This window comes from Oncorhynchus nerka, linkage group LG3 (assembly GCF_034236695.1).
Source record: "Oncorhynchus nerka isolate Pitt River linkage group LG3, Oner_Uvic_2.0, whole genome shotgun sequence".
NCBI lineage: Eukaryota > Metazoa > Chordata > Actinopteri > Salmoniformes > Salmonidae > Oncorhynchus > Oncorhynchus nerka.
Window position 1 is genome coordinate 73,284,368 of NC_088398.1, and position 13,236 is coordinate 73,297,603.

The following is a 13,236-nucleotide window of genomic DNA, read 5'->3' on the forward strand; positions in this document are numbered from 1 at the left end:
AGTGCATAAAATCTTGGACATACATGTTTGGTTAACAAACAGTTTCTCATTTGTTCTATCTAATTATATCTTTAACTTCTATACCTACTTGTTAGCTAATTTGTAAAATTTTAATATCCAGTAGGTCACATCCTATCCTAGAACACAATTTACCCATCCCCCCTTTGATACCTGGCTCTGCCCAGGTAACAACCTTGCCTACTCTAAACAATGACTTAGGTAAGATTAGTGAATTATCCTTATGTCTGACATCATCATGTAGGAGCACCCCTTTCATTTTCCACATGTCCAATTCTCCCTTGGGCGTCCATTCATGTCAATCCTGTACCAATTCTCTGTCAAGTGTCTTATCTACTTTAAGAAGTATCTGTGCTACTTATATATTTTCTTAAATATATATTTATTGATTTAAACAGTAACCCTTTTCCCTCCTATCTCTCAAATACCACTAAGCGTCTCACTGTTTGACTTTATCTAAAATTATTGATTTTAGAAAAAACGTGTCTATGAGTGGCAATCTCTAAAGTCCTTACATTTCCTTTATCAATCTATCTTGATCCTAACAATAATCCTAAATCATCATAGAAGTCACATATCCCTTTCAAATTCAATACTATTTAAATAAAAACCTCCTAATAATCAAACAAAGCCAAAACAAATGCTAACCATATCAAATGCTTCCTACACTAATAAGCTCTTTCCTTCAGGGATCCACAGTGTCTTATCCTTCCTGTTTGGCCCTGTCCGGGGGTGTCCTCTGATGGGGCCACAGTGTCTCCTGACCCGTCCTGTCTCAGCCTCCAGTATTTATTCTGCAGTAGTTTATGTATCGGGGGGCTAGGGTCAGTTTGTTATATCTGGAGTACTTCTCCTGTCCTATTCGGTGTCCTGTGTGAATTTAAATGTGCTCTCTCTAATTCTCTCTTTCTCTCTTTCTTTCTCTCTCTCGGAGGACCTGAGCCCTAGGACCATGCCTCAGGACTACCTGACATGATGACTCCTTGCTGTCCCCAGTCCACCTGGCCATGCTGCTGCTCCAGTTTCAACTGTTCTGCCTTATTATTATTGGACCATGCTGGTCATTTATGAACATTTGAACATCTTGGCCATGTTCTGTTATAATCTCCACCCGGCACAGCCAGAAGAGGACTGGCCACCCCACATAGCCTGGTTCCTCTTTAGGTTTCTTCCTAGGTTTTGGCCTTTCTAGGGAGTTTTTCCTAGCCACCGTGCTTCTACACCTGCATTGCTTGCTGTTTGGGGTTTTAGGCTGGGTTTCTGTACAGCACTTTGAGATTTCAGCTGATGTACGAAGGGCTATATAAATACATTTGATTTGATTTGATTTATCTGACAATAACATGAAGTAACCTTAAAATCAGTTTCATCAATAATTTAATATATGTTGCATAGTGTGGAATACCTTATCTACAGTAATTTATCACCCCTAAGAACTTAAACTTATTTTTCTATGTAATTTCCTGCCCTATTGGCTTATTATATCTCCTATCCAAACCTCAATGTATCTTATCTTCCACCTATTTATTCTCAATGATAAATAGGATTGTTTACTATTGTAATACCAAATCAATAATAGCCAATTCAAAAACTTCACAGCTAATGTTGTAAAACCGAATCCTGAACCACTTTCTCATCTGCGGTTCTAACTATAATTCTAACCCAAAACTAAAACTCCATTATAATTCATTTACGTTAAAACTAGTAACCCAAATGCACAAAAAATTCAATATACAAATGGCTCTCCCCTGAGGCTGATCAGACCCCAAGAGATAACCATGATAAGGTCAAAGGTCATACCACCCTTTTATAGTCATGTTCCATACCACATTAGACATATTAAAGAGCCCTTTATCCTTAAAATAAAAAAATTCACTTGTATAATTAAAACTCATAAAATAAAAACTCATAAAGTTCCATATGTGAGCGTGCCTCTTTAAAATACCTTTGCACTAAAACAAATAGTCCTAACAAATGTTTTATGTGTGTATATTTGCAAACCTTAATGAATAAACTAAACTTCCAGGCCTTTTTCAATTTGGTCGTCACCCACTCTCCCCAAGATTATAATCCCAGGAAACATCTAAAAGAGAGACAATAAAACTCCCATTCTCCCAGAAGAACACAAAACGCCTAACTAGCATTCACTATGCTACATCGATTTAGAAACTCAAAAGTGATAATTCCCCTTTACCTCAAATCATTAATCATAAGTTTTAAACAACGTCAATGTATATGTATACTTAAATGAACACGCTACCCTTAGATACAATTAACCTGATAACATTATTATCTAATGTATTACTTTTTCCCTCTGTCGCAAATGCCGTACATTTCTCAGTGTAAGAAATCAGTAATTTAATCCCAGATATTTAATTAAAATGTAAACGCATTCTCCCATGGCTCCACCAACTTACATATTTTAGATAACTTCCATCCGTCCCAGAAGAAGGAATCCTACTTAAACACACCAGCATAAATGTTTAATTATGTTAAAATCAACTCCTAAAATAAACAATAAACAGTAACCAAATAAACAAAACACTTTTATCAGCAAAAAAAACAAACTATACAAAAACTCCCTACCATAATGCTTCAGATGACAATATTACTCAGAGACTCTCATGTTTACATCTCAATAAAACAAAACACAGTCTGCATGTTCCTCAAGAAACAACTTGCCCCTGTTACAGATGTCTATGTATCAGGGGAACAGCTCAAATAACCAAATTCAACCTAGCTAATTTCGCAAAACATATGCAATTGTTTTTTACTTATAGAGGTTGCTTTTCAACATTAATACCCTAACATTGTTCCACATAATGGAAACAGTGCTCAAATTCATTGGTGTTACTTAAACAAGCAAACCAGGAATCAATAACCATCAGAATCCCTTATCACTATGTTTTACGATTCAGACATTCAGATCTCCCTTTCTCATAGCCAAATACAGTCCAAATGAACGCCACAAATCAATGATGTCCACCTAGCGAATCTGTTGCTAGATTTTGTAGCATCCTTCCTGACTACCCTGACGACTTACAACTACTTTTAAAAATGTATTTTGACATTTTTATCAACTTCTGAAAAGTGACTCAAAACAATAATGCACACATTTTCCTTCTAAAAGACACAAACAATCTTCTCCGTTACCCCCAGTCACAACATCATTTCCGTGGCGACAAAAGTGCCCTGCGAGTGATGTCATCAACAAGCGCTCAACCTAGAGCCGAGCCGCAACGACTTTCAATGAATTGTACATAATTGTTGGCTGTCTGCAGCAACAGTAGTACGGGTTCGATAAACCAAACCTAATTTATCACATCTGTTGAATCTTGAATTAGAATTTACAACATTAATCAACATCTCTCATCTCTCAATTCGATAAATTTATAAGAACATTTCGATGGGCACAAATCTATCGTAATTTTCTCTTCGTTATTATTTAGAATTCATTAGATTTAAATAACTGTCTCGTCTTTGATTCAGCATTTTAATTATGACTCTATTCCCAATACATTATTCAAACAGATCATTTAGTGAACTGACATCGTCTTGCATCAAAATTCGCTCCATCCTTATTTTGAGTTGAATGTATTAGTCTTTCAATTTGAACCAAACAAACTATTTAAGTTTATATCTTATACCAATACTAGTGACTATAACTTTCTCTGCAAAACATACAATTAGTTTAATTACAACCAAAACTCAGAGATTTTTTTTTTTAGTTAACACCTTGGCTGGGAACCAAACCCTGGACTGCAGTTTGTAAGACTGCTTTGCTCACCACAATACCACCAACGCTATGGAACTGAATGAGATTCTCCGCAAATAGACCCATTTTACAATTGTCTGTATTCATAACTCCGGCATCGGGACAACAGAAAATAGCCCTAATTTAAAAGCCCAAAGTTTCCTCAGCGAGGATTCTCATTAATCTCACTCTCTTTGTATCTGATCCCTTTTTTTACCCGATTGTCGCCTCTGATCTTCCCCTTAGTAAATTACAATCTTGGTGGTGACGTTTGAAGGGAGTGTTACACTCCCGGGTGAAATGTCCAGTTTCGTTACAATTAAAACATTTTATCTTTTTCTTTTGACTCACCTTATTCACTTTTCTCAACTTTTTTCCTTTTTCTACCTCTATTTATCCCTCCCTCGGCTTCAGCAGGCTTCACATATATGGGTGCTGATATTGCAGGTAGCTCCTGCAGCCATATTCTCCCAACCACTATTTCATCAACAAGATTACCTCTGTATTCTTGGTATACTTGAGAAGGGTATAGTTTGTTACCCTCACCCCCACCCAATTGGCTAACTTTTTTATCTGCGGGAGCGGAGGGCAGCGCATCTTGGCTCTTTTTGGGTTTCCTCCTATTTTCACCCTCAACTCTCTTTTTTCTTCCTGAAAGCCAAACTCTGGCTGTGTGTAACCCCTGTTTATTCTGCTTTTCCCAAAAAAATTCACATTCCTATGAATATTCTATTTACCGTTACTCAGTTACTTTAGTTGCTCTCATGTCTGACTCTGTGTGTGTCTCTTTAATAATAATGAATGTGTATGGGTTTCTATATGTATTTCTCCTTTCTGGAAACTTCGTCTATAGATTTGACTTTTGATCGGACATTAAATTTCACCCGTATACAATTATAAGCTCATTATAAACTATTGTTCCTTGGGACTTTCAACATTAATATCTCATATCTCACTTCTTAGACTAGCTTTCCCTCTCCACCTCCTAGGATATTACTTTTTTTCAGTATTGAATAGGTTCAATTTTTCCGTTCGCCTAGGTTACCCTGCCTTCTCACCAAGCATAATTTATATTTAGGTATGTCTTTTGAATGAATGGCTATCCTATTTGTACAGAACAACCGTCCTATCTATCAAAACTTACTATATCCCACCCTTAATAACCCTTCGGCTTGCAGAACCAGGATTTATTACGTTTTATTTTATTTATGGTAGTGCACCTTACCACGAGTCATTTCAGATCCGTTTCCTTCCTTCCTAACGATTTTGGTTAAAACACAAAGTAGAAACCTAGTGTATTTGTTCAGAATATTCAAGCACCTATCATTGATTAAATCCAAACTCCTCTAGCACATTCAATCAAAAATATCTTAAATAATTCCTCTCAAATTCGAGAATAAAGACTATTTACCTTCGTCCTGTAGACTGGGAAAAGCAATGCCGGTTCGATTCCGTCACCTTCTCTGTCGTCTTCAGATCAATACCGGCCTGTTTTTTTAAACCTCAATCCAGAGGCCAGGTCTTTAAATAAAGAGTCAAGACCCGTCCGTGCACGGCTTTCGGATTTCCCTTCGGACGACAGAGGCAAGTTAGTGGAATCCAGCACGAAGGACCAATTGTTACTGTCATTTAATTATGCCAATGTGTTTTCATTAATTGAAAACCCTTAATCTATTTTATGAGAATTTGTAAGATTCTTGTTTGCATAAAATAGACGTAGACCAGCCATTTCAATACTAGGTAACATAATTTATTCTTAGAGCGCGCTGCCACGTTATCACGAGCAACAGTTTATATACAATAACATGACATAATTTCATTGCTCCTAAAATGAATCTCCTCCTCCAGACCGGGTCAAAGGGAACTTTAAAGGTTAATTCTGAGTTCATTCTGACCCCCCCAGCACATACACAGGACACACAACACAACTGAATTCACTTTTTGACCCCTCAACATTATCGGTCACCACTTAGCTGACAGTTCTAATTAACAGAAAACCTAGGAATCCACTCACAGCCTTATCTAATACACCCCAGAGCTCAGTTTCGTCGGTTCAACCATAGGTTAACTACATTATCTGTTTACTTAATCCACAGACCATTCCTTTCTTCCTAGTTGGAATGGTGTTCATTAACTTGAATTACTCCTTGTCTGTGTCACACAATCCCTTCTTATGAACTCATATTGTTAATCAGATATAATAAAACAGAGTATAAGTTTACTTAGTTACAGTTCCATTTAAAATGAGGATATTGTTTATTCATTTATTCATAATTATTCTAACAATTTTATACAACTCTATACAATTATTCCATCTACTCCAGGACTCTTATTTACTTGTAAACCCTTAATCGCATCTTTAACTTCATTCACTGTTATCTTCCCATCACACATTTGTTTATCCTCTACATCAACTTGCACATCCACACTATCCAATATCTCCTTTACACACCCCTCATCCACCTCCCCTTTCTTAAATAAATCCTTATAACAATTCTGCACTGTTTCTAAAATCTCTACGTAATCATTGACAACTTCACCCTTTACATTTTCAATCTCTCTAATATATGTTCTCCTCTGTTTATTCTTCTCTAAACCAAGAACAAATTAAGTACATTTCTCCCCCTCCAAAACATAATGTACCTTACGTCTTATATTTGCACCCTTACACTTATCTATTTCATATTTACTCAATTGTGCTTTTAAATCCAAAAATGTTTCTATATTATAATTAGGCTCACTGTCACACTTCCCCATTTCTTCATCCAATTTAGCTCTCAACTCATTTTCTTCTCTTTTCATCCTACCTCTCTTTTTCCTTGCATATTTTATACTAAAAACGTTTATTTTTTCCTTAACCTTGTCCCACCATAAACACTTATCATTCTCTTTCTGCTTATCCTCCATTTCACATGTTATCAAAGATTTAAGTTGTTTCCCATATTCCTCATCTCCTAAATACCCTGCATTCATACACCATATTCCACCCCTGTTCTTTCCTTATCTAAGCCCACTGAAAATGTTAAACCTGCATGATCACTAAAAGTTGTAAAAACATACTTAATATCTTTCATAAAATTCCTTAAACCTTATTTTACTAAAACCAGATCTATCCTTGTTTGTTTCAAATCCCCTAAAACCACCTGCCTTCTAGAAAATTATCTTTTGTCTGGATTTTCCTCTCTCCATATATCAATCATTCCTTTTTCTAACATCATCTTCTTTAAAACCCCCCTAGATACATCACTTCTAAAAATAGCTCCTCTTGTCATATCCAGTCTATCCATTTTAACATTAAAATCCCCAACTACAATACAGATTCCCTCACACCATTTTCCTAATTCTAAAAATACATCTTTGCGCTCTATTTCAGTATTAGGCGCATAAATATTTATAATTCTAAAAACCATACTCATATATTCCAAATCTAAAATTAAAAGCATCCCATTATTATCATTATATATATATGTTTCACATGATCTCCTACACCCTTCCTCAATAAAATAGCAACACCACTTGAATTCCTCCTGCCATTGATAACAAAAATAAAATCTCTCCATATTTTTTCAACTTCTAAAATACATACATTGTCACAATGTCACAAAAAATATCTGAATTCTTAATTTTTACTATTCTTTGAAATTTTTTCAATTTTTCTTAAACCATTCGCATTGATTGACATAAAATGAACCATTCCAATAAATAATAATAAAAAATAAAAAAAGATTTTCTCATTATCTTCTACCTGTTGTCATGTTTTCTTCCTTTTCCGTTCTTTTTCACCTACACCGACGCTTTCCTCTTCCTGTAGCCTCCCCTTGTTCTATCAATCTTTTCCATGTCTTCTGAATCTGAAATTGACTCAAAATCCATCTCTTCCAACCAACTCAAATTCTTCTTTCCTATGCCTGTCGTGCTTCCTGTATCCATTTCCGTCTCCTGTATCGTTGTCAGCGTCCCACTCCCCTCCACTTCACCTCCTTCCGAGGCATCCACATAGCCCGAGCCCCCCCCACACACAAAACAATCTGTGAGTCCCCAGTGCCTCCACCCAGCCCACTTCCCCCCTCCTCCTGAAAACTCCCTCTTCTTATTTCTGAATCCATACTGCTCCCTATTTAATTCGTCTTCTGTTCCATCTTCTCCCCTCTTCTTTTCTCCGTCTCTCCACCCTCCACCACGTCCTCTCCTCCATCGTCTTCTTCTGCTCGCGGTGATACATCAGCTTCCACAAAAAGGTCCTGGCTCCCCTCCTCATTCACAACCTCTCCACAGTTGCACTCGTTAGTTCTCATCCGACATCCTTTGCAAAATGCCCTTTCCTTTCCACCTTCACATTTTCTTGCATAATGCCCTTGCTTCCCGCACTTATAACATCTGAATTCAGGGCAGTCCTTCAAGGCTGAATACAAAGCCTACAAACTCTGACCTGCTTATCGTGTATAACTCTAAAGTACTCTCCACCTTCAAGTGTGTCAAACTTTGTAGAGTACGGTAATGATTTCACAGTATCAGTGAATTTCACTTTGCAGTATCTCGTGCAATCTGCTATATCCGTCCCTGGCCAAACACTCCTCCTGATTTCAGAGACTGCTGATACACCCCAGCTACATAGCTTGGCCAATATAGCACTCTCTTCCATGTATACACGCAGATTCATAAAAGAGACTATTAGTTAATTGGAAACCATGTCTCTTGCCATAATTCTTGTTTCTTTAATCATAAAGCCATCCATTAAGTGCTCTTTTCCATTTTTCATCGTGACCTCGTACTTTCTTTCTCCTTTTACTCTACATCCCACCACCTCTCCACACACCTCTTTAATCGCACGTAGTAATTCCATTGTTGTAACTTTATCTTCTCCCATCAACTCCACTGCCACTGTAAATTCTTTGCCATATTTCATTCCTCCTTCATCTCCATGTTTCTTCAGTTGAGCATTTTCTTTGTCCTTGTCCATTCCATTAGTCATTGCCATGTTGTTCATCATTGTAAATCAAACCGAGACGCAAAAGCTCTCCCCCAAGCAGTAAAACTGCAAAGGGGGAAAAATAACGAACGAAACTTAAACTTATTTAAATGCAAAAATTATAATTCAAAAAACGTTGAAAATAACCAAAAATGCTCTCAAGCAAACACTCTCAAGGAAACAAACACTCACTCAAACTCAACCACCAACACCTGTCTCAAAATGAATAACTCTTGGTACACCATTTAAAGTCAAAATGAGTCTGATAAACAGACATTGCATTTTCACCAATTAGATCAGCAGCTTGAACTTTGGGTCACTCAAAAATAGGAAGAAATGACATATGCTATAGCCATCACTTATTAGCACAGATAGTTGAATGAAATACAAACAAACCTTGCTAACATTTCAAAGCGAGGGCACATATTTCAGCCTTGTGAGAAAAAACGGACAAATACAATGACTCCTGACAAATACATCATGAGCAACAGTTTCCCATGCAGCTATCCTACTAGCCAGAATAAATACACAAAAGCTCTGAATGTTGAAATCCTAGTGCATTGTTCTGTGCTAAGGAGGAGTAGTGCATGAATGGACAATTTCATATTGGAAGCGCAATGGGGCTGCAACATTTCACAACATGATGTTTCCACAAAATGCCAACAATGTTTGGCTACAGACAAATGTTTCCACCTTTCGATTGGTCCACAACATCTCTTTCACAACTGACTTGAAAGATCTTCATAAGCCCGGTCAGAACGCAGTCCCCCACTACCATAAATTATGCAATCGAGATTTCCACATTTGGGAAATTCGCAGGGGTCAGCACAGCCAGAGTGCAATGGCTGAGCCTCGCCCTGGGTGAACTGCCTTCTTGATCACAGTATCTCCCTTGCCAGGTAAGTATGACTTGAATACATCAGTGGAGGGCAACTCTCTCCAGTGCCAACATTTTGGGCTAACGGTAACCACTTTGTGTTCTGATAATATCACATCACATCGACCTGCGTTAAATGCCGTTTAGGAATGCACTTGCAGACAGAGTGGTGAAAAAGTAGTTTATTTTGTTTACTAGACTATATCAGTGAAGCACGAGATTCCCATCATGCAACACTGTAGAAAAAAAATCACCAATGACTTTTTAATATCTTAACCTGTCTGATATCACAAATGTATGCGATATGACGAAATACAATCACATTCAGACACACACACACACACAGACAAATGCATGAAACCAATTGATTTATTATCGATAACATCTCACATTCTCTTGTGCTTTTGATTTACTCCGTAAAAGAAGGGTTCTAATTCCACCATGGAAAACACAGGGCCATCAGACATCAGTCCAGTTCCACTCCTCACCAGCATTATTTCCTTTGATCATTTGAACAGGGCGAAGGAGTACCAAGCACACACAAGCTGCATTCAGTAACGATATTTTTATTTGTCTCATAAATCAAAGGCTCCCTGACAGCACAAGGAACTTTGATCGTAATAAATTCAGCATCAAATGCTTACTACAAAGCAGTGTTGCTGATGAAATCATGCAAGAGCACACCCTAGTGGACAAAAAGCTTGCAGCACCTGGTATTCCCAGGCAGTCTCCCATCCAAGTGGGAGGCCCGATCCTGCTTAGCTTCCGAGATCAGACGAGATCGGGCACATTTAGGCTGGTATGGCCGTAAGCAAAGGAATAAGTCTTGGTACGCCATTTAAAGTCAAAGTGAGTCTGATAAACAGACATTGCATTTTCACCAATTAGACAAGCAGCTTGAACTTTGGGTCACTCAAAAAAGTGGAAGAAATTACATATGCTGTAGCCATCACTTTTTAGCACAGATAGTTGGATGAAATACAAACAAACCTTGCTAACATTTCAAAGCGAGGGCACATATTTCAGCCTTGTGAGAAAAAACGGACAAATACAATGACTCCTGACAAATACATCATGAGCAACAGTTTCCCATGCAGCTATCCTACTAGCCAGAATAAATACACAAAAGCTCTGAATGTTGAAATCCTAGTGCATTGTTCTGTGCTAAGGAGGAGTAGTGCATGAATGGACAATTTCATATTGGAAGCGCAATGGGGCTGCATTTCGCAACATGATGCAACAGTTTATCATTAAACAAGACATCAGGGGATTACATTTGCCAGGGGGCCGTCCGGTGTCCTCTAATTTGGTGCGTAATTCCCAGTGGCAATTATTTTACCATGCGATACAGAAGGAGACTCATACTTCCAGGAACGATACATCATTGAAGAGATATGTGAAAAACACCTTGAGGATTGGTTCTATACAACGTTTGCCATGTTTCAGTCGATATTATGGAGTTAATTTGGAAAAAAGTTTGGCGTTTGGATAACTGAATATTCGGGTTTTTTTGGTAGCCAAACATGACGCACCAAACGGACCGATTTCTCCAGCCCAAAAAATCTTTCAGGAAAAACTGAACATTTGCGATCTAACTGAGAGTCTCCTCATTGAAAACATCCAAAGTTCTTCAAAGGTAAATGATTTATTGAATGTTTTTGCTGGTTTTTGTGAAAATGTTGTCTGCTAATGCTAACGCTAAATGCTAATGCTAAATGCTAACGCTAAATGCTAAATGCTAGTTTGCTATGGTAGAGAAGCATATTTTTTAAAATCTGAGATGACAGTCTTGTTAACAAAAGGCTAAGCATAAGAGCTAGCATATTGATTTTATTTCATTTGCGATTTTCATGAATAGTTAACGTTGCGTTATGGTAATGGGCTTGAGGATGTAGTCATGATACCGGATCCGGGTTGGCTCGACCAAGAAGTTAATAGTTAAAAGAAGGTGTTTACATCAAACAGCTTGCATTGACTTCTCTCCCCATAGGAATACATTGCCTGCACCCATAAATTCAACCTGAAGCCTATGTGGGTTATGAATGCCGTATGAACCTGTCTTCGATGACAATCCATCAGGCCACTATGAGGTCTACATGTGTTGATTTTAAGCGTCCTGGAGCAACCGGATGTGATTAAATTCACCCTAAAAGGGTTTTGATATACATAACCTGCAATTATGAAAATCACTGCATTCAACCCTGTGTAGATCAGTCAATTCTTAACATAAAGACTTGAAACTCAGGATTTTGTAATAGCGTACCCCAATCAAGATATGTGTTTACTTATAGCTTCCTGTGCCAACCGAAAGTGCCTTAAAATGGTGTCGAAGCTGCTGTTTCGAAGGGTTAAAAAGGTCAGATCTTTTTTCAAAACTTCATATGTGTCATTAAGCAACCCCCATGAACTGTAAATCAGTCATTTTTCCCAACAGATGTCAAAGAAAAGCTCTTTAACACACACACACACACACACACACACACACACACACACACACACACACACACACACATACACACACACACACATACACACACACACACACACACAGCAAGGATGGAGTGACAAAGTACGGTGCTCAAAGACACACAGAGCCTACAATGGCATTTCCATATTCTCAAGGCCGTGCCGAGTTCAACGAGATGCCCGCAAACGTAGCTCGCTCTGAGTGCAGCGACCTTGAAAAAAGAAGGCCCAAAATTAAGCCTGGCCCTAAATGTCATTTGCTTTTGGATGACAGTGAGAGAACCGTTAGGGGAGAATCTTCGACCTCAGGTACGTTCCTGAGGTCCTCCCGATCTGTGCAAGCCTAACCTTGACCGTGTGGCATTAACCCTTAACAGTACAACAGGGTTTTTTGATCTCACCGATTACAATGACATCTCTCCCCATAGGAATACATTGCCTGCTCCCCTAAATTCAACCTAGAGCCTATGTGGGTTAATAATGCCCTATGAACCTGTCTTCAATGACAATCAATCAGGCCACTATGTGGTCTTCCTGTGTCGATACTAAGCTTCCTGGAGCAACCGGAAGTGGTTAAATTCACCCAAAAGGTATTTTGATGTACATAACCTGCAAATGTGAAAATGACTGCATTCAACCCTGTGTAGATCAGTCAATTCTTAACATAAAGACTTTAAACTAAGAATTCTGTAAGAGCATACACCAAGAAAGATATGTGTTTACTTACAGCTTCCCGTGCCAACCGGAAGTGCCTTTAATTGGGTCACAGTGTCTGTTTCGAAGGGTTAAAAAAGTCACATCGTTCCAAAACTTCATATGTGTGACTAGGTAACCCTCGTGAACTGTAAATCAGTCATTTCTCCCAACAGATGTCAAAGAAAAGCTCTCACACACACACACACACACACAGCAAGGATGGAGTGACAAAGTGTGGTGCTTAATAAAGACACAGAGAGCAGGCAATGGCATTACCATAATCTCTAGGCCGTGCCGAGTTCAACGAGATATCCCGCTTGACCGTAGCTTGCTCAGTCTAAGCGCAGCGACCATGAGAAAAGTAGGCCCAAAATGAAGCCTGCCCCTCAACGTCATTTGCTTTTGGGTGACAGTGAGAGAACCGTTAGGGTGAGAAGCACAATTCGACCTCAGGTA

At 38.3% G+C, this 13,236-nt stretch overlaps 1 non-coding gene across 1 annotated transcript; it reads right to left on the reverse strand.

The window, feature by feature from the left end:
• Positions 1 to 9,483: 9,483 nt before the first annotated feature.
• On the reverse strand, positions 9,484 to 9,648 carry LOC135570495 (U1 spliceosomal RNA). The gene has a single exon (XR_010463551.1). It is a non-coding gene; the product is annotated as a U1 spliceosomal RNA (small nuclear RNA).
• Between the last annotated feature and the right edge of the window lie 3,588 nt (positions 9,649 to 13,236).